A 20223-nucleotide genomic window follows, 5' to 3' on the forward strand; every position below is an offset into this window, starting at 1 on the left:
ATCACTACATTTAACATTTTCACCTTTGGCTCTCCAACTTCCTCTTCCTTTTCTTCACTCTCAGTTTCACCCAAACTTATTTCATTCTTTTTCTTTCTCTTGCGATTCGCCGACTTCTACCCTGCTAATTTCCACTCACTCTCCTTCCCACTTCTTGTCTCTTCCTCATTTAACTCCATGCTATCACTGTACCCTTCTTTCCCTGCCATCCTGATCGGCATGAAATACGTTTTAAGAATACCGTTCCGGACCTATACAGGCCGTCGGTCGGTATTCTCGCAAAGTATTCCCACAGCCAAGACCCGATGTCTGCAAATCCTAAAGTCAGACTCCTTTATCTTAATTGTTTGTCCAAAACAACCTCTCCGCTCAGTACTCAAACTCAAGCCACGTCTCCACCGGAAATCCCTCCTCCGTCTCCTGTCGACCTTCTCTCTCTTCCTCTCCTGCACTCCCTTTCCTCTCTTAATCATGTGTTGGAGACAAACTTGCTTATGGCCATACCTCTCTGATCGCCAAACGATCGTCAGGTGTGGAGTTTTTTTTCTCAGAGTGCGTGATTGCATGCTGCAGTAGCAGCAGCCTTGTTCTTCTCCTCTCAATTCTTTCTACTTTTTGCCTTTTAAATCCCTATCATAGGTGCATTTTGGTTCACTTTTTGTTTGGATTGATCGTTTAGTACCCCCGTCAGTTTCACACTGAATGGGGGGAAGCTTCATTTTTGGTACCTTTGCCTGTTTTTGGTGGAGGTGCACAGTGTTTGGTGAGAAAAAAAAAATAAAAGAAAAAAAAAGATGACGACACACGTGAATCAGACCAGGACCGGCTCGACAACCTCCCTAATGGACAACCCCCAAAAGAACGGCAGACAGACGAATGAAAAGGATCATCCCCTAACGATATGGAACGGCAGATCGACGACCAATCCAAACCCGACATTGAACTGAATAATGACACCCCACATGGACAATCCTGAGGGCAGGTTGGTGCCTGCTGAGATAGAGAGCGGCGAAGCCGCAGAAGGAAGAGAAGAGTTAGACCCCCGGAGGTTAACAGTAAATGTGGAATTGGAGGGAGGAGAGGCGATGAGCCCGGTTCAGCTCATTAGCCACGTGAAGCAGCTATGCGGTGCTTTGCTGGCGTGCAGAGTACTCGGGCCGAGAAAGTTTGAAGTCACGATGAGCGATTTAAAAGGTAAAGACAGACTCATGGAGGGGTTTAAAGTCGGGGATACAAGAGCACACGCAAAAGAAATCTCTAATGATGAACTTATTGTCTCATTCCTGAACCTGCCGTACTATGTGAGTGACAACGAAATCATACTGAAGTTAACGAGCTGGGGGGTAACGGCAGTTTCTCCAATTAGAAGAAGATTGTGGCCGGGGTCTAAAGTGACAGATGGCACCCGTTTCCTGAGAGTTAAGTTTAACAACAATGTACAATCTCTACCTTACTCGACGAAATTCAACACTGTGATGAGGTCGGAGTACTTCAGGGTAATACACGACCGACAAGTTAGGATATGCAGAATATGCATGCAGCCGGGGCACATACAACGGGAGTGCCCGGAGTTTGCCTGCCACAATTGCAGTAAGGCCGAGATCCTCTTTGTGGCACCGGCACCTCAGTGGCTAGTCTGTGGCAAGCGTCAGTCAGGCGTCAGTCAGGCGTCAGGACTGTGGCACCTCAGTGACTAGTCTGTGGCACCTTGTGGCACCTGAGCGGCAACTCAGCGGCAAGCGTCAGTCAGATGTCACAACAGCGGCACTCGTTCGGCACCCGTCATGAAGCTGCCGGACTGAGTGGGCGGAGCCACATTTCCTGAGAACACCCATTGTTGTTACGACAGGTCAGCTGCCGTAAATCAGTTTTATGGTCACAGTATGGATTTTAGTTGAGTCAGATGAGCTGCGTTTTTTTCTTTTGTCATTTGTAGACTTAATAATTACAATATGCAATGCTGCTGTACTATACTGAATATTGTTTTGCTACTACTACATTTCACTTCATAATATATTACTCTTATATACCATAATATGTATAATGTACATACTTTTTTTAAATTTAATACAAAAATATTTTTTTTTACAATTTTTAATATATGATATACTGTTATACCACCACTATGTTACTTTACTTTGAGGAAACTGCACTGTTGGACTATGTAATGGTAATTTTTTACGTAGTATATATTTCTACTCAGTATATTGTATTCATGCATAAGTCATTTTGCTCTGGACTTTGTTGAACTTCACCGTGTCTCTGTTGTGCAGTAGAATACTTCTCCCTCTCTGTTCACATAGATAACTAACTGTGTTGTATGACAATGTTCCTGCCAAGGCCTTTGGGCCGCTTGTTTTGGTTGCTGGCTGTTTGTTTTCACTTGTTGTTCCATCAGTCTGAAACCAAAAGTCTGAGACCGAGATGTCTGTAACGTCGGCCATCGGCCCCCACCTTTGCTCATTCTGTATAAAGAAAGCTTGTTCACTTTTTTCGAGGTTCTTCCTCACTGAGACTGTACGCATTCTGTTGTGATGATTGAACCTTCTCTGCGCAGAGAATAAATACTTAAAAGACAACCTGGTTTTTGGTATTATGTATTTCAGCATTAGAAGACTCGCGCAAAGCGGGTATAGGTTTTTTTTTTCCACCACAATTGGCGTCACGAACAGGATCCCTTGCAAGATCGTCAGGAGCCAACAGGGATCGGTGAACTGGCCCTTCTGCCTCTGCGTACCTCCAGACAAAATTAAGAGAGAGAGGCCCGATCCCTGTCCTGGTCGTCTTCACTGGGATCCTGAAGGACCCGTTGAGTCCAAATAACTACAAATTCTCATTTGGTGAGTCGCTGAAATTATTAAAAATAATCGTATGAGTGAAATTAATCCTGGAAGACCATATCGTGAGACTGAAAAGCAAATATGTCTATTATTGTTCACAGTGGGGTTTTTAATTTTGTTTTGTGGGTTTTATTGAGGATGTTGGCGCAACTCTTATTTTAGTAATTTAGCATTTTTCTGAGCAGTGACGATTGGGTAGCTGGAAAACAAGGGTGAGTGTTTGGGATATAGAGCTAAACACTGAAGTCCTTTGACCCGTAGATAACAAGGCAGGGATGAGTGTCTAGTGTTGCATGTTGCAGACCTTCAAGGAGGTAGACGTTGAGCACTGCAGTCCTTGGACCTGTGAGACGAAAGTCTGTAAGTAAATGTTGTCTAAAAAAGGAGGGCTGGAAAACAAGGATGGGTGTTTAGTGTTGCATGTCGCAGACCTTACCTTATAGGGGAGGTACGCTAAGCGCTGAAGTCCTTCGACCTATGCTGGGAAACAGAGGTGCGCATCTGGCACCTGTTCTATCTTGGGGTTAGGCGCTAAATGCTGAAGTCGCTTGACCAAAGAGACAAAGAGTCCGTAAGGACGGCTGCGTCTATATAACGGCTTAGACAGTGAGTCTAGAGCAACGGCTTTTATTCAGATTGTGCCAGAAACGAATCTTGAAACTCACGGTGACGACTGTGTTTATATTGTTTAAAGAGATAGATACATATAGATAGACCCATATAAGTGAAAAGGTTAGCATATGGGGGCTAGTAAGAGTAAATGCCAGGTTACACTCCGCCTGATGGGCCCAATGTCATGTTCATGAAAAACAAATATGGGGAGGTGAGTTGCCGGCATCCAAACAAATAAGTAAACGAAAATGGTTTTCCTGCGGGAGGTTTATTCAGTCTCAATCTGATACAGAAATTATACACAGAGTTGGAAAAAAAAGAGAGAATGATATGAAAAAAATATATATAATAAAAATAAAAGATAAAGGTGAAACATTTGGAAATGATAAAAAGTCATATAATGAGCCTGAGCAGCCCGATGCCAAGGTCTTACCTCCAATAATAAAATACATGTGGGACAAAGATAATCAGACGGCCTAACAATTGGCAGAATGGATAAAATTGGTGTTCCCTTGAAAAGGCAACTTCAGCCTACGACAAAAATGTGATCAACTCAAACCGTGTCTGGAGGAGAGAGGAAAAGGCAAAGCAGAAACAGATGAAGTAATGTCCAAGAGGTAAAGAAAGAAACAGATGTATTTGAATAAGACACATACAACTGATAGAAAAGGAAAATATACTGCTGAACTTTGTTTTGTTTTTGTTTTGTATTTGTTTTACATGGTCGAGTGGATCCTGATCCAGGGCCTGTTGTTCGAAACCTAGATAAGGGATTAAGCCGGGATATGTTGGCTATCCTGGCTGAATTTAGCCTGCAGTCAGTTGTTCGAAAGCTGGATAACTTTATCCTGGTCCAGTTACCATGGTGATTTATTCTCTGCAGCTAGCCTGCTCCAGACCAGGCTAAATGCCAAGCTTAGTTGATTCTGTTGTCTTATCTTTGGAGTCAGCGGCTGCGCTGATCAGAAATGAATGTGTTTTATACAGTCATTCCATGTTCTGATGAAGGCTACACATTGGCCTCATTTTTAAACAAACAAACACGTAGGCTAAATTATTATTTTAAAAAAAGAAATAAAACAAAACATAATCAAATTAAAAAAATAAATAGAGTTAGCCTATTACGATAGTTCTTTTTCATAATTGGGGCCTATTCGTGTGTTCGTCATTGAAAATAAACACCCTTCATATTGTTTGCCAGCTCAAATCTGATTTTATTGCAGTCATTATAGTAATTAGAAATGGCTGCACTTGCAAAGGTGCTTGCAATTAAGTCAGCAATTAGGGTAATAGCCTACACTATATTAAGTCCCATGAACATGTGTCCTTTCCTTCACAATGGCGTGTCCTATTTTGGAGGACATTGTGGATGATGAGGTAGCCATTGTTCGGTGGGCATTTCGACCTCAGAGGGTGGTCAGAGACAGGTCAGATCCACTGGCGTTCAGTGACGACTATCTAATAGAAAGATACAGATTTTCAGGAGAGGGCATCCGCTATCTGTGTGGAATACTGGGTCCCAAAATCCAGCGGCGCACAGCCCGGAGCCGCGCAATGACGGTTCCACAGATGGTCTGTGTTGCGCTCCGTTTTTTTGCAAGCGGCTCGTTTCTCTACTCCATCGGGGATGCTGAGAACTTCAATAAAGGAGCTGTGTGCCGGGCCATCCGCGACGTGTATTTGGCACTTAAATCAGTCGTGCACATTTTTGTTACATTCCCTGGCCACAGACGACTGTGTTACATCAAGGAGGGTTTTTACAAAATCGCAGGTAATATGAAATACTCACACGAAGAAAAATGTGTAGGTAAAATGGTATGGGCTGCACATTATGTTTTTCACAAGGGTTTATTTTTATAATAGCTTTCCCTAATGTCATTGGTGCATTGGACTGCACTCATGTGAGTATAAAGCGCCCCTCGGGTGTTAATGAGGGCGATTTTGTAAATCGTTCCACAGCATCAACGTTCAGGTAGGAATGACCTATGGTTACTGTTAAATAAATTAGTCATGTGCTTCAAATTGTGTTAATAGCTTTCATCTTATTCTTTCAGATGATCTGTGATGCTGACTGCATTTTCAGCAATGTGGAGGCAAAGTGGCCAGGCTCTGTCCATGACGCACGAGTCCTTCGGGCCTCTTTGATTCACCAGAAGCTGTCTCAAGGTAAGCCATGCATTTGTTAAGCAACTTCAACATCAGAATGTGTCAAAGGTGTATAACGGTTACATCTTGCACCCTCAGGCGAATTTGCTGGCATAATCTTGGGCGATAAGGGCTACGCATGCCAGCCGTTTCTGCTTACACCCTTTGCAGACCCCCAGGGGGGGGCCCAGATGAATTTCAACCTGGCCCATGCAAGGACAAGGGGCAGAATTGAGATGGCATTTGGCCTTCTGAAAACCCGTTTCCAATGCCTCCGTCATTTGAGGGTCAAGCCAGACAGAGCCTGTGACATCATAGTCACGTGCACAGTACTCCACAACATCGCCATCATCAGGAGGGAAAGAGCTCCTAGAGTGGCCCTCCAAATGGACGGGGATAATCCTGCTATTTTTCCAGACAATGTGAATGGTAGAGCTGTCAGAGATCAGTATGTTGCTAGTTATTTTAGTTAACTGTATTTCTCTTTTGTTGAAATAGCTGCTTAGAGCAGGATTTTTTTTATTTAGTTAGACAAGGCAACTTTATTTGTTTAGCCCATTTTTACAAAAAGTTGGTCACAAAGAGCTTTACACAACATTCTCTGCCATTAGACCCTCGCATCAGTTGAGAAAAAACTGCTTAGAGCAGGATTTAATGACTGAAACAAGGAAATGACTCCACAGTATTCATTAAATTATTTTATTCACTGTCTGTTTGGAGCTGTGGAGGAAATGAGAAACAACATTGAATACCTTGTATCATTGTCATGCTTACAATGTGCATTAAACATACTTCTTTCTCTAGTTTTTTGATCTCAAGTTCCAACTTCCTCAAGTTTTTTTTATTTGTCTGTCCAGATCCAGATCCTCAAGCTTCCGCTTTTCAAGCTTGATTTTTGCATCTGCCAGCTCCGTTTGCTTCAGAAGATTAATTGCATAGAGGCGTCTGACAGTTTGGGGATTCTGTAAAAAACACATCAGTTACTAGTACAGGAATCGTGGACACTGGATTTCATTCATGCGATAGGCTACTTACTATTTCTGCAGGCAGGCCATCATTTTGTTCAGCATCTGTGTCCTGTTCCATACGATGTCCTCCATGAGCACCACATCACTGACTTCTTACACAGACAAATTCCACAAGATTGACAGGTTACCTCAAACCTCCTTGAATCCAGGGACAGAGTCTCATCATCAGCTTGGGCAGATGTGCCTTCACCCTGACACCATCAAATAAAACTCATGTTAACCAAGTGTAAACTTGCAAGACATGTTGAGCCTTTAATAACACTTACTGGATCTTCTGCTTGAACGAGGAGTGTGATATCATTGCCAGACACTGCAAGACAAGCTAAAGTCAGTCTACAGAACACCATAAACGTATTGATTCCTTCAACTATGTACCTCGTATGAAGGGCGCAGTCTGCAATTCAGTTGCAGAGCCTGTAGCTGACCCTCCCTCTAATCCCTCCATCATCGGCCTGCCTCGATTCTGGTCTAGGGCAACTGATTCTGCAGGTGTGGATTCCGCAGACGGTGGGCCACCCCCCGTGCCAGACATGTGTGCCTTCTTCTTGACTGCTGAAATCAGTGCATACATGAAAATCTGAATGAGACACGGTTTATTGAAGAAAGTTTACACAAACAAGGAATTTGCTGTGGCAAAAGGCATGCAAAAGGACAAAAATGGCATGCAGAAAAATACACATAGGCTTTTATATAAATGCTGGTAGAAGTAATGATATAATACAATTAAAAAAGTGTTAGCCAGGACCTTCCAAATAATCTATACACCTCGTTTGTGCATAGTTATCAGCTATTTATTGAAGCACTTACCAGACTGCAGAATATTCTTATATTTAATTTTCACCTGTTGCCAGGTGCGTGTTTGGCCACTTGTATTTGTGCTGTATGAACGTTACATGAGAAAGAAAAGATTTGCACAGTGAATCAATTCCCACTGCTCATAAGGCTACAGCATTTGCAAAAAGAACTTGAATTACAATGATGATAATTCATTAAAGTGTATCGTTTTAGATTACTTACGCATTTAGTCTGTCTGCAATCGTCTGCCACGCGTGCTCTCGTATTTTTATGGTGGCAGCTGTGTTACCCTTTTTGTTAATCCGATGTTTCACCTCCTCATACGTATCCATTAAGAGCTGCTGCTCATTTGGGGAAAAGTAGGCAGCTCGCGTCCTCTCCATTTGACCTGTTAAGACTAAATGTTTAATGTGTAACCCTTCCAAAAAATTCACACACCTCATTTAAACATTATCAGAGAATTATTCAAGCACCAACAATGTTCTTATATTCACCACTTGTTATCAATTTCCACTGCTTATCATTAAGGCAACACTTTTTAATTTGTGAAAGGAACTTAAATTGTGATTAAGGATTTTAGTTTTGGATTACTTACCTACTCATTTAATCAGTCCGTCTCCAAACTTCAAGACAGCAGCGGTGCTTCATTTTATGAGAGGTGTGTCACCTTACGTCAATTCAGATCCGCTGTTCATTGGAGGAAAGTGTCCACACCTGTCGTCTCATCAGTGAATCTGTGGTCAATCTCTGTGGTCTACCGAAGTAAGCCGTGGCCGCGCACTTACTCAAATTAGTTAGACCTGGCTTGACAAAGCCGCCCCTCCTCAGCCTGGCTCGCAGTTCGAATAACCAATTAAGCCAGGATGAACTTATGAGACTTTGTCCAACCTGGCTTTCCCACTTCGAACAACAGGCCCCTGGTCTCCGCAACGCCGCTGCCGTATGCTCCCCAGGCACAAACAACATTACAGCCAAACCCACCACTCAACACTCCAAGGATGAAGACGGACAAGACTCATCAAAATCTACAGGCACCATGTCAACGCTCACAGCTACAAGCCCGTCAATGAACACTGGTGACAATATGAACCTGGATCATCTGAACGCGAGAAAATGAGGACATTACAACAGAGACAGAAGACATGAAGAAGAAGCCATGACTCATGTGGAGAGTTCAAAGAGCAACTTCACAGCATTCAAGAGAACTATGACCTCCTTTGTGCGTTGTCATAAAAGATGTGCGGCATTCACACCAGCCGTAATCAACCTGGAATATGTTATATACGACAGAGCTTTGTAAGAAGGCTTTCCTGCCATCTATGAATCTGAAAAACATCACACTAAAGAGAATTGTGTGATATAAAATTGACTTTGGAAAACAGACACCAGCTGAAAACTTTGTGGCAACTTGGACATTGTCTAAGGGACGGCCCACAATCTCTATGGAGGCAGGACTGGTGGGAGGGCTCAACATCAGCAGTCAAGAGGAGAGGAGCAGGCGGCGGGGCGGACCTCAGAGATGGACCATTCGACGCACACACATTACAACAGAGGGTGAGTTAACTTTAGATTCTGACTATGACAAACTTGTACATCAATACACACATTAGAAACCATACAAACACCACTCAACCCACATACCAAATGTACTCGAACAAAAATTAAGTTTTTAGAAAGTTACCACAAGACACATTAACTATTAAAGGTAAATATGTTACATTTTTGATTGGCTCAGGGGAATACCAATTAGTGAAATGTACACAAAGCCCTTATCCTATATATTAGATAAACATCACAGACAAACATTCATTTCTACTGTCTGATCACTGCCCTATACATTTAGTAGGTAGAGAAATTATGTATGATGGAAAATGCAGAAAATGCTGCTGCTGTCTCTGTTTCTCTGTCTCCCACACAATCTGAGTTGTTTAAGAGGGAGTTCACACGTGTGTCCTATGCATGAGGCCCATTATTGGAGATGGAAGGACATGTCTGACTGGCTGCACAGTAAGACTCAACTCACATCAGTAATATGTATACAGAATAGAATATGATGTACATCAATGTTAACAGTAAAAGAGTAACTCAACTTATGTTTGATAAGAACACACACACACACACACACACACACACACACACACACACACACACACACACACACACACACACACACACACACACACACACACACACACACACACACACACACACACACACACACACACACACACACACCATGGTTTGAAATGTTCCGTCTGTAAACATGGCTGAGCTGTCTGAGGTGCCTTCCTCTCTATGGTCTGCACACAAATATGACGTAGGACTGGTGAGGGGTGTGACACCTTTGGTGGTTCACCCAAAATCTGATTTGTGATGATTCTCTGGTGGTGCGCACACCAACCGTTCAGGTAAAGAAAATTCGAGACCTGGGGGAACCGACTGAGTGACGATTTGTTTAAGATTTACCAGCAGTTAATGCTTCGGTGCACCGCGAGAATTGCGAAATTTGCTCTGGATAAAGTTTCATATCTGGGACATGTGATCACAGCAGAGGGCAAAACCCTCTCTCCCAAGAGAATACAGGTTATTCAAAATGTGCCTAAAACACAACTAAGAAACAAATGATGAGCTTTATATGAATGACGTCATATTAGATCAGTGGATCCTAAACTACTCAGAAAGAGAGGCACTCCTCTCTTCCATGATTCATGGTGAACATCTTTCTGCGCAGAACAAACTGACCTGGACTGACTCCTCGACTGCTGCCTTTAATGACATAAAGGACGCTTTACTGTCAGCTCTGACACTTGGACTACCTAAACTAGACACACCATTCACACAGTACGTTGACCAAAGAGACGGTTACATGACATCAGTTTAGACTCAGGAACATGGGGAGCTCATGGTTCCTTTCTGCCGTTTCACACATTAGATTAGATTAATACATTAGATGTGCCTAACATTACTGTGGAACAATGTATTATCCATTACTGTATTAATATGTTCAGCTCTATTAATCTTGAATACAGAACTCATGTAACTCTGTAACTCATGTTGCTTTAAAAATAAGAGGGAAAAGGTAACTAAAGTAAAGACAAACTTTTGAATTCATAGTCACCACGAATAAATCAGAGATACTCCACCTCCAGATCCATCCTCTCTTGCATGGTGAACTGAACTGTATTTTGTTATTTTAAAAATGTATCTAGAGTCCTCAGTAAACCATGTTTCTGATAGGGCAATACATGCAAATTCATGCTTAAGTAAAGACAAATAATGAATTAATTTGTCATAGTTGCTCGGAAAACTTTGTATATTCAGATGACAAGTAAAGAATGTATTCCCTAAAACTGTCTGTGTTATGAAATGTGATGCTCACACTAACGCTTCTGATCCCATTTCAACAGGAAATGCTGCAGCTGATGCTACGACTAAGCAAGCGTTTTTTTTATTTTTTTTTATTATCAGGTTACTCTTTTTAGCTCACAACACTCATGCTAGGTGAGCCTACAGAAATATCCCTCACTTATGATATTCAATTATTGCAGACATTTGCCACATGCTCTCTTCTAGTAGTACGCTAAATTAGCTCACAGCAGAGATAACTTGGTACAGGGGAAATATGTAGTTTAAAGTATATGTGTATGTGTTATCCACATTTTGTACAGAATTTAATATTCAGCAACATTGTTTAAAACCACAACCTTTGTCTAAAAGACTACCAAAATCCCAGTCTTCTACCAGTGATAAGAGATTGAATAAGATTGAATCTTATACTTTTACTTTGTAACTGTCCCATGCAGGTTATAATCCCTTTCTTCAACTGGTCATCAAAATCTTGATGCATCATCAAAGTAAATAAAAACACCACTTAAATACAATGAGTACAAACGTTTTAGAACATTTTACACCTCTTATACTAAATCTAAATTTTGCACTACTGTTTATTTTAGCTTAGGTAATGATACCATTCTATTTCATTGTATACACTACTGTGCATGTTTTTTGTATATATTCTATAGTTTTACTCTGCTATTTTTATTGTATATATTGTGCATTTTTATACTTTAAACTTGTATTTTTTTACTGTTACTTTAATTGCTTTAGTATATTTTCTGCTGCTGTAACAAACACATTTCCCCTTGCAGAATGAATAAAGTATCTGCTATCTACTATCTAAACTCTCAAGATAACATGATGAGCTGAGCCTCTACATTAAATAATATAAATATCACTGTATTCAAATTGGTTGTTAACTGGCATTAAGGAATATAAAAGAACTGCAGCAATAAATATTTGTATTTTATTAAGTTATTATTAGGAATTACAATACAATACGTTATGATGTATCACAGCAGGGATTTATCAGAATAGACTAAGTAGCATCATTCATCTGTGGATTTCAGGATTTTAAGACTAGACTTAAAGTAACGGTCAGTGGAAATAAAGCAAAGAAATATGGAATGTTATTGTATTAATTCAGCATGGTACACAAAAGAGTGCACAGTTTTTTGTATTTAAAAAAAAATGTATTGTTTGCTAACAACTCATCGAGCACCTAAGTAACGGCGATGGAAGGCAGATCTACAGCACCATGGCACCCATTCCACGGTCCGGGGGGGTGTGGCCTAAGAGGTTCAATGTGTTTTCTGTATTTTTGTGCAATAATAATTGTGTTTCCTAATAATTGATGCATGAGAAACCATAGCAACCAAATAACATAGAACCAAAAACCAGCAACCATCAGATTAAAGAAACAGTTTGTAATTTAACTAAACAGCAAACATGTGATATGAATACACTCCATTGATTTAAATTGGCCCTAGACATGCTGTTTGAAAAGAAGGAAAAAGGCCAATCCTGCAACATGTGACTTGTTTTCAATGCCTGACTGTTTTCCTCCCTAAGATGAGTAGTACTTTAATAGTGACATTTCTGTGTAATACTTATGTTTATTATTACAGCTTGTTATGAGAAATATGATCTCATAAAACAGCTCGTGCTTTTGTTTAGTTTACCTGATAAAGTAATCGATTAAACTGACACTTGATTCTGAATGTGCATTATGGTAATATGATAGAATTTCTTACAAATCGTTTGTTGTTTGATTATTGTTTATGAAACTCACTGATATGTTGTCTTATGATACTAGAGGTCCAGTGTCTGTGTTTCACCTCATCTCAGGAGACTTATCTTCCCATGTTCATGTTAACATTCCCTAGCTTGCTACAACATAGATTTGCCTACAATTTAAAAAAAAAAAGCAGCTAATGCCTTAACGTTATTGATTAATGATGTGCATATGTAAACCATTTTGAGTATTATGTGTTGATGTTTTGATATGCCCCTGATTGACGACAGGCTACAACGAAATCTGTGTTTTCAACACCTTAATTATTCTGTCCACATGTCAGTCAACTTCTCTAGTCTCGCCAGCCAATATTAACCAAACTAGTGAAATATCCAGATGATGGTATGTGTCAATCCGTCTGTTAGACTGTCCTTTAGTGCGAACCATCAACAAATCAGTGTCCCATCTACTCCTCCTGAATTCCCATGAGCACCCTGTTCTAACGACTGCACAATTAGACACTTTTCCCAACTATGATAAAGATTTAGTTTCCTCCACAGGCTTGGTGTTTTCACTACTAATGATGCCCTTAACTAAAATCGTTATGAAATATTATTGACTTACGTTCTCACTTCTAGCAGAGAATATATACTATTGTAGTGATCTAATGTAATGATCAAGGGGAGGATTGTAATGGTAATTTTTTACGTAGTATATATTTCTACTCAGTATATTGTATTCATGCATAAGTAATTTTGCTCTGGACTTTGTTGAACTTCACCGTGTCTCTGTTGTGCAGTAGAATAATTCTCCCTTGCCTGTTCGCATAGATAACTAACTGTGTTGTATGACAATGTTCCATGCCAAGGCCTTTGGGCTGCTTGTTTTGGTTGCTGGCTGTTTGTTTTCACTTGTTGTTCCATCAGTCTGAGACCAAAAGTCTGAGAACGAGATGTCTGTAACGTCGGCCATCGGCCCCCACCTTTGCTCGTTCTGTATAAAGAAAGCTTGTTCACTTTTTTCGAGGTTCTTCCTGACTGAGACTGTACGCATTCTGTTGTGATGATTGAACCTTCTCTGCGCAGAGAATAAATACTTAAAAGACCACCTGGTTTTTGGTATTATGTATTTCAGCATTAGAAGACTCGCGCAAAGCGGGTATAGGTTTTTTTTTCCACCACAACTAAGCACAACACTGGTATTATTTTTCCACCAGGTAAACGCACACCTCTCTTGAGTGTACAGCGATTATAACCACACAACTATCTATCTAGATTCTAATTAACTGGAGAAAAAACTTGTTTTCTAACACGTAGATCTTAAACCCCTGAATATAAACGGCACCCATTGAAATCTGATGGGAAATGTAACTCAACAATGGTCCGAATAAGTCAATCTATGTAGCTGGCTTAAAACTGTATGCCTGTGAGCAACCAGGTTCAACTTTTACTTTATTGAAATACTTCCACCATCAACGTCATGATTTCGGTCGTTTTGAAACAAAAATACAATCTTTACTGATTATTAGGCCTACTTTAATAGTCAAAGATAATCAGCTGCAATAATTAATAACTAATAAGTTTTTCATTTTTTTTGTTTTTTGTTTTTCACTTTTTCGTGACATCCAAGGCAAGGCAAGTTTATTTGTATAGCACATTTCAACAACAAGGCAATTCAAAGTGCTTCACATAAAACCATTAAAAGCATCAAAACATAATGCAAAAGAAAAGGAGATTTAAAAACAATTAAGAACATTCATTAAAACACTAAAAAGCTAAAAACAGTGCAGTGCAGTTTAAAAAATAAAATACAGTAGTAAAATGCAGAAATTGATTAAAATCCTTGAATCTGGTTCAATTAAAGGCAGCAGCAAACAGAAAAGTCTTCAGTCTGAATCTAAAGGAGCTGAGGGTCTCTGCAGACCTGCAGCTTTCTGGGACTTTGTTCCAGATATGTGGAGCAGAAGAACTGAACGCTGCTTCTCCATGTTTAGTTCTGACTCTGGGAACAGAAAGTAGACCAGTCCCAGGCGACCTAAGGGGTCGGGATGGTTCATAAGGTAGCAGCAGATCAGAGATGTATTTTGGCTCTAAACTATTCAGTGCTTTATAAATCAACAGCAGGATTTTAAAGTCAATTCTTTGTTGGACAGGAAGCCAGTGCAAAGACCTCAGACCTGGAGTGATGTGATCCACTTTCTTGGTCTTAGTGAGGACTCAAGCTGCAGCGTTCTGAATTAGCTGCAGCTTTCTGATTGACTTTTTACAGAAACCTGTGAACACACCGTTACAGTAGTCCAGTCTACTGAAAATAAATGCATGGACAAGTTTTTCCAAATCCTGTTGAGACATAAGTCCTCTAATCCTTGAGATATTCTTCAGGTGATAGTAGGCTGATTTTGTGATTGTCTTGATGTGGCTGTTCAGGTTGAGGTCTGAATCCATAACTACACCTAGGTTTCTGGCTTTGTTTGTGGTTTTTAACATCAGTGATTGAAGCCGAGCGCTGACTTTCAATCGTTCATCCTTGGTACCAAAAACAATTACTTCTGTTTTATCTTTGTTTAATTGAAGAAAATTCTGGCACATCCATTTGTTCAATGCATTTAGCCAGTCCTTGTATGGGATTATAGTCCTGGTGATATAGTTATGTAGATTTGTGTGTCGTCTGCATAATTATGATAACACACTTTGTTGTTTTCCATAATCTGAGCTAGTGGAAGCATGTAGAGGTTGAACAGAAGAGGCCCCAGTATTGAACCTTGGGGAACACCACATGTCATTTTCGTCAGCTCTGATGTGTAATTAGCTACAGACACAAAGTATTCTCTGTCCTTCAAGTAGGATTCAAACCAGTTAGGAGCTGTGCCAAAGAGTCCCACCCAGATTTTTAGTCTTTCTAGTAGTATGTCATGGTCGACCGTGTCGAATGCAGCACTGAGATCCAATAATACTAAGACTGAAATTCTGCCATTGTCTGTGTTTAAGTGGATGTCGTTGAAAACCTTAACAAGAGCAGTTTCAGGACTGTGGTGCTGTCAATTATTTTACTTAAAAATGGGAGGTTTGATATTGGCCTATAATTTTTCATTGTTGCGGAGTCTAAATTAGCCTTCTTTAGGAGTGGTTTAATAACTGCAGTTTTTAGGGCTTGTGGGAAGACACCTGAGAGAAGGGATGTGTTTAAAATCTGTAAAAGATCAGTGGTCAAGCAGCTCAAAATATTTTTGAAAAAGTGTGTTGGTAGAATATCCAAGCAGCAGGAGGATGACTTCAGATGTTGAATAATGTCTTCTAAGGTCGATTGAACGAAATTGTGTCATAATATTTGAATGGATGTTATTCAGAGATGGGGACAACACACATCCCTGTGGTTGGTGTGGAGGCACTGACTGCTTGTCTAATTTACTGAATTTAGTAAAAAAGGAGGCAAATTGATTGCATGCCCAGGTGGACTGGAGCTCAGCAGCTACTGACACTGGAGGGTGTGTTAGCCTGTCGACGGTAGCAAATAATGCGCGTGTATTGTTATTGTTTTTAGTTATGATGTCAGAGAAGGACTGCCTTGCATTTCTAAGTTCCAAATTATAATTGCGAAGTCTCTCTTTATAGATGTCACAGTGAACCTGGAGATTTGTTTTTCGCCACCTGCTTTCAGCTTTCTGACACTCTCTTTTCTCTATTCTGACCAGCGTAGCATTTCTCCAAGGAGATCTTTGCTTACCCGAGACTACCTTCACTTTAGTGGGTGCAATGGCATCAATAACATGTTTAACTTTAGAATTGAAGCTATCTACAAGCTCATTGACTGAGATGCAAGAGAGGGCTGGTGTGGAGGAGTACTTCTGAATAAATAGTTCACTGGTGTTTTCGGAGATGTAACGCTTTGTCACAACCTTGGTTTGGACATTTGTGTGCAAGGAGATTGCACTCTCAAAGAAAACAGAAATGATCAGAGAGTGCCACATCAGTCACAGCAAGCTTGGAAATGTTTACACCCTTGGTGATGATTAGGTCCAGAGTGTGCCCTTTGTTGTGGGTGGGTCCTGTCACATGCTGAGTCAGATCATAGTTATCAAGGACACCACATAGTTCTATAGACCCTCTGTCCTGGGAATTATCAACATGGATATTAAAATCGCCAACAATAACAACACAGTCAAAATCAATACAGATTATAGACAGCAGTTCAGTAAACTCATCAAAGAAGGTTGCACAGTATTTAGGTGGTCTGTAAATGTTTAGGAATAAAGCTTGAGTGGAATTCAGAGCCACATATTCAAAAGAGTTAAAATGACCAAAGGACATCTGCTTGCATTGAAGAGAATCATTAAATAAAATAGCAACTCCACCTCCTTTCTTATGCGCTCTTGTTTCACTCATGAAACTGAAGTTGTGAGGTGTTGATTCAATAAGAACAGCTGCACTGTTATCTTGGTTTAACCATGTTTCAGTTAAGAACAAAATGTCCAATTTTGTCCAATATCCAAGCATCTACAGTGCTTGGAGTGCCAAATTACACTGACAAGTGGTTATTCCTAATTGTTCGAAGTAGTTTAAAAAAAATATGTAATATCTTCACTCTTCCTCTGCTTATATGTAGTTATCAGTAGTTGCCACAAGCTGCCAGTGCCACCAGTAGTCAGAGGAGTGCCACTCGGCGTCAGACGATTGCCGCTAGTAGTCAGAGGAGTGCCACTAGGTGTCAGAGGAGTGCCACTAGGTGTCAGAGGAGTGCCGGTAGTAGTCAGAGGAGTGCCGCTAGTCGTCAGAGGAGTGCCGCTAGGCGTCAGAGGAGTGCCGCTAGTCGTCAGAGTGCCGCTAGTAGTCAGAGGAGTGCCGCTAGTAGTCAGAGGAGTGTCACCAGTAGTCAGAGGAGTGTGCCCCCATGGACCGTGTAAGTTTTGATAGTCTGTTTTATCGTTTATTTGTTTTTTCTTTTGAAGAGCGACTGCTATTTATTCTTCCACCGTATTGTGCTGTTGCTTGAGTGAATGCAGAGCTGTAAAAGAAGACGCAGATTAAGAGTGTTTACCATCTCTACCACTAGATGGCAGTATAAGTGTATTTAAACCATAGATTTGTTATATTTACCTGTCTTTCTTAATTGTGTAGGTTATTGATACAGATGTATTTAATGCAGGTTATTTCATCTGTTATTTGATGTTGATGGTTAATTTGCAAACTAGTTGTATACATCATGTATTTACTTGTTATTTTTATGTAATAGAAGAGTGAGCATGTGTAGTTCATGAAGCAATAAATAATGACAATTGAAAAATAAAGAGACGTTTGGTTCATTCTTTTCAAACACTAAGCCTAATTTACCTACGTCATTGTCACACTTGAATCCTGAATTGACTGGTGAAACAGAAGAGGTTAAAGGCCAATATGAGAAGATATAATGTTGGTCAAATACTACTGGCGGCACTCCTCTGACTACTGGCGGCAATCGTCTGACGCCTAGTGGCACTCCTGTGACAACTGTTGTCACTGGCAGCTTGTGGCACCTACATATAAGCAGAGGAAGAGTGAAGCTATTTTCAGACTTGTATTTTGTATATGGGTTTTTATTTTAAAACGTTTTTATATATATATATATATATATATATATATATATATATATATATATATATATATATATATATATATATATATATATATATATATGTATGTATGTATGTATGTATGTATGTATGTATGTATATATATATATATATATATATATATATATATATATATATATATATATATATATATATATATATATATGTATGTATGTATGTATGTATGTATAACGAGTGCCGCTGATGTGACATCTGACTGACGCTTGCCGCTGAGTTGCCGCTCAGGTGCCACAAGGTGCCACAGACTAGTCACTGAGGTGCCACAGTCCTGACGCCTGACTGACGCTTGCCACAGACTAGCCACTGAGGTGCCGGTGCCACAAAGAGGATCTCGGCCTTACTGCAATTGTGGCAGGCAAACTCCGGGCACTCCCGTTGTATGTGCCCCAGCTGCATGCATATTCTGCATATCCTAACTTGTCGGTCGTGTATTACCCTGAAGTACTCCGACCTCATCACAGTGTTGAATTTCGTCGAGTAAGGTAGAGATTGTACATTGTTGTTAAACTTAACTCTCAGGAAACGGGTGCCATCTGTCACTTTAGACCCCGGCCACAATCTTCTTCTAATTGGAGAAACTGCCGTTACCCCCCAGCTCGTTAACTTCAGTATGATTTCGTTGTCACTCACATAGTACGGCAGGTTCAGGAATGAGACAATAAGTTCATCATTAGAGATTTCTTTTGCGTGTGCTCTTGTATCCCCGACTTTAAACCCCTCCATGAGTCTGTCTTTACCTTTTAAATCGCTCATCGTGACTTCAAACTTTCTTGGCCCCGAGTACTCTGCACGCCAGCAAAGCACCGCATAGCTGCTTCACGTGGCTAATGTCCATATCGTTAGGGGATGATCCTTTTCATTCGTCTGTCTGCCGTTCTTTTGGGGGTTGTCCATTAGGGAGGTTGTCGAGCCGGTCCTGGTCTGATTCACGTGTGTCGCCATCTTTTTTTTCTTTTCTTTTTTTTTTTCTCACCAAACACTGTGCACCTCCACCAAAAACAGGCAAAGGTACCAAAAATGAAGCTTCCCCCCGTTCAGTGTGAAACTGACGGGGGTACTAAACGATCAATCCAAACAAAAAGTGAACCAAAATGCACCTATGATAGGGATTTAAAAGGCAAAAAGTAGAAAGAATTGAGAGGAGAAGAAAAAGGCTGCTGCTACTGCAGCATGCAATCACGCACTCTGAGAAAAAAAACTCCACACCTGACGATCGTTTGGCGATCAGAGAGGTATGGCCATAAGCAAGTTTGTCTCCAACACATGATTAAGAGAGGAAAGGGAGTGCAGGAGAGGAAGAGAGAGAAGGTCGACAGGAGACGGAGGAGGGATTTCCGGTGGAGACGTGGCTTGAGTTTGAGTACTGAGCGGAGAGGTTGTTTTGGACAAACAATTAAGATAAAGGAGTCTGACTTTAGGATTTGCAGACATCGGGTCTTGGCTGTGGGAATACTTTGCGAGAATACCGACCGACGGCCTGTATAGGTTCGGAACGGTATTCTTAAAACGTATTTCATGCCGATCAGGATGGCAGGGAAAGAAGGGTACAGTGATAGCATGGAGTTAAATGAGGAAGAGACAAGAAGTGGGAAGGAGAGTGAGTAGAAATTAGCAAATTCTCTTGGCGAATCGCAAGAGAAAGAAAAAGAATGAAATAAGTTTGGGTGAAACTGAGAGTGAAGAAAAGGAAGAGGAAGTTGGAGAGCCAAAGGTGAAAATGTTAAATGTAGTGATACGATTCGAAGGAGAAGGAAGAGTAAAGAAAATAGACCCATTAAAACTGACCAAAATAATTAGAGCACAAATCGGAGAAGTGAAGTATGCAAGGATCTTGGGAGATGGAAATCTTTTAATTGGATACAACAGTGATGCACAAGTAAATAAGGCAAAGACACTTGCCATGGTTGGAAAAATCAAGGTGCTTAAAGTTATAAAAGTGGGAGAGCAGAGGCCCAATGGCAGCAGGGGAGTGATATCTAAATTGATATCAAAAGTGTGCAAAGGAAAGAGAAGGTGTGCTAGGTGTGGAGGAGAACATGAGTATGGAAAGTGTGGAGAAGGAGTCCAGCCAAAGTGCTGCAACTGTGGGGGGAAACATAGCGTTGC

The 20223-nt window shown here is 40.6% G+C and overlaps 1 pseudogene; it reads left to right on the forward strand.

Moving 5' to 3' along the window:
• Positions 1–4790: 4790 nt before the first annotated feature.
• LOC137867921 (putative nuclease HARBI1) lies at positions 4791–6489 on the forward strand (annotated as a pseudogene).
• Positions 6490–20223: the final 13734 nt, after the last annotated feature.

The sequence above is a fragment of the Cebidichthys violaceus genome, unplaced genomic scaffold, assembly GCF_023349555.1.
Source record: "Cebidichthys violaceus isolate CVI_PGR_0920_01 unplaced genomic scaffold, fCebVio1.0.p SCAF_91, whole genome shotgun sequence".
Classification (NCBI taxonomy): Eukaryota; Metazoa; Chordata; class Actinopteri; order Perciformes; family Stichaeidae; genus Cebidichthys; species Cebidichthys violaceus.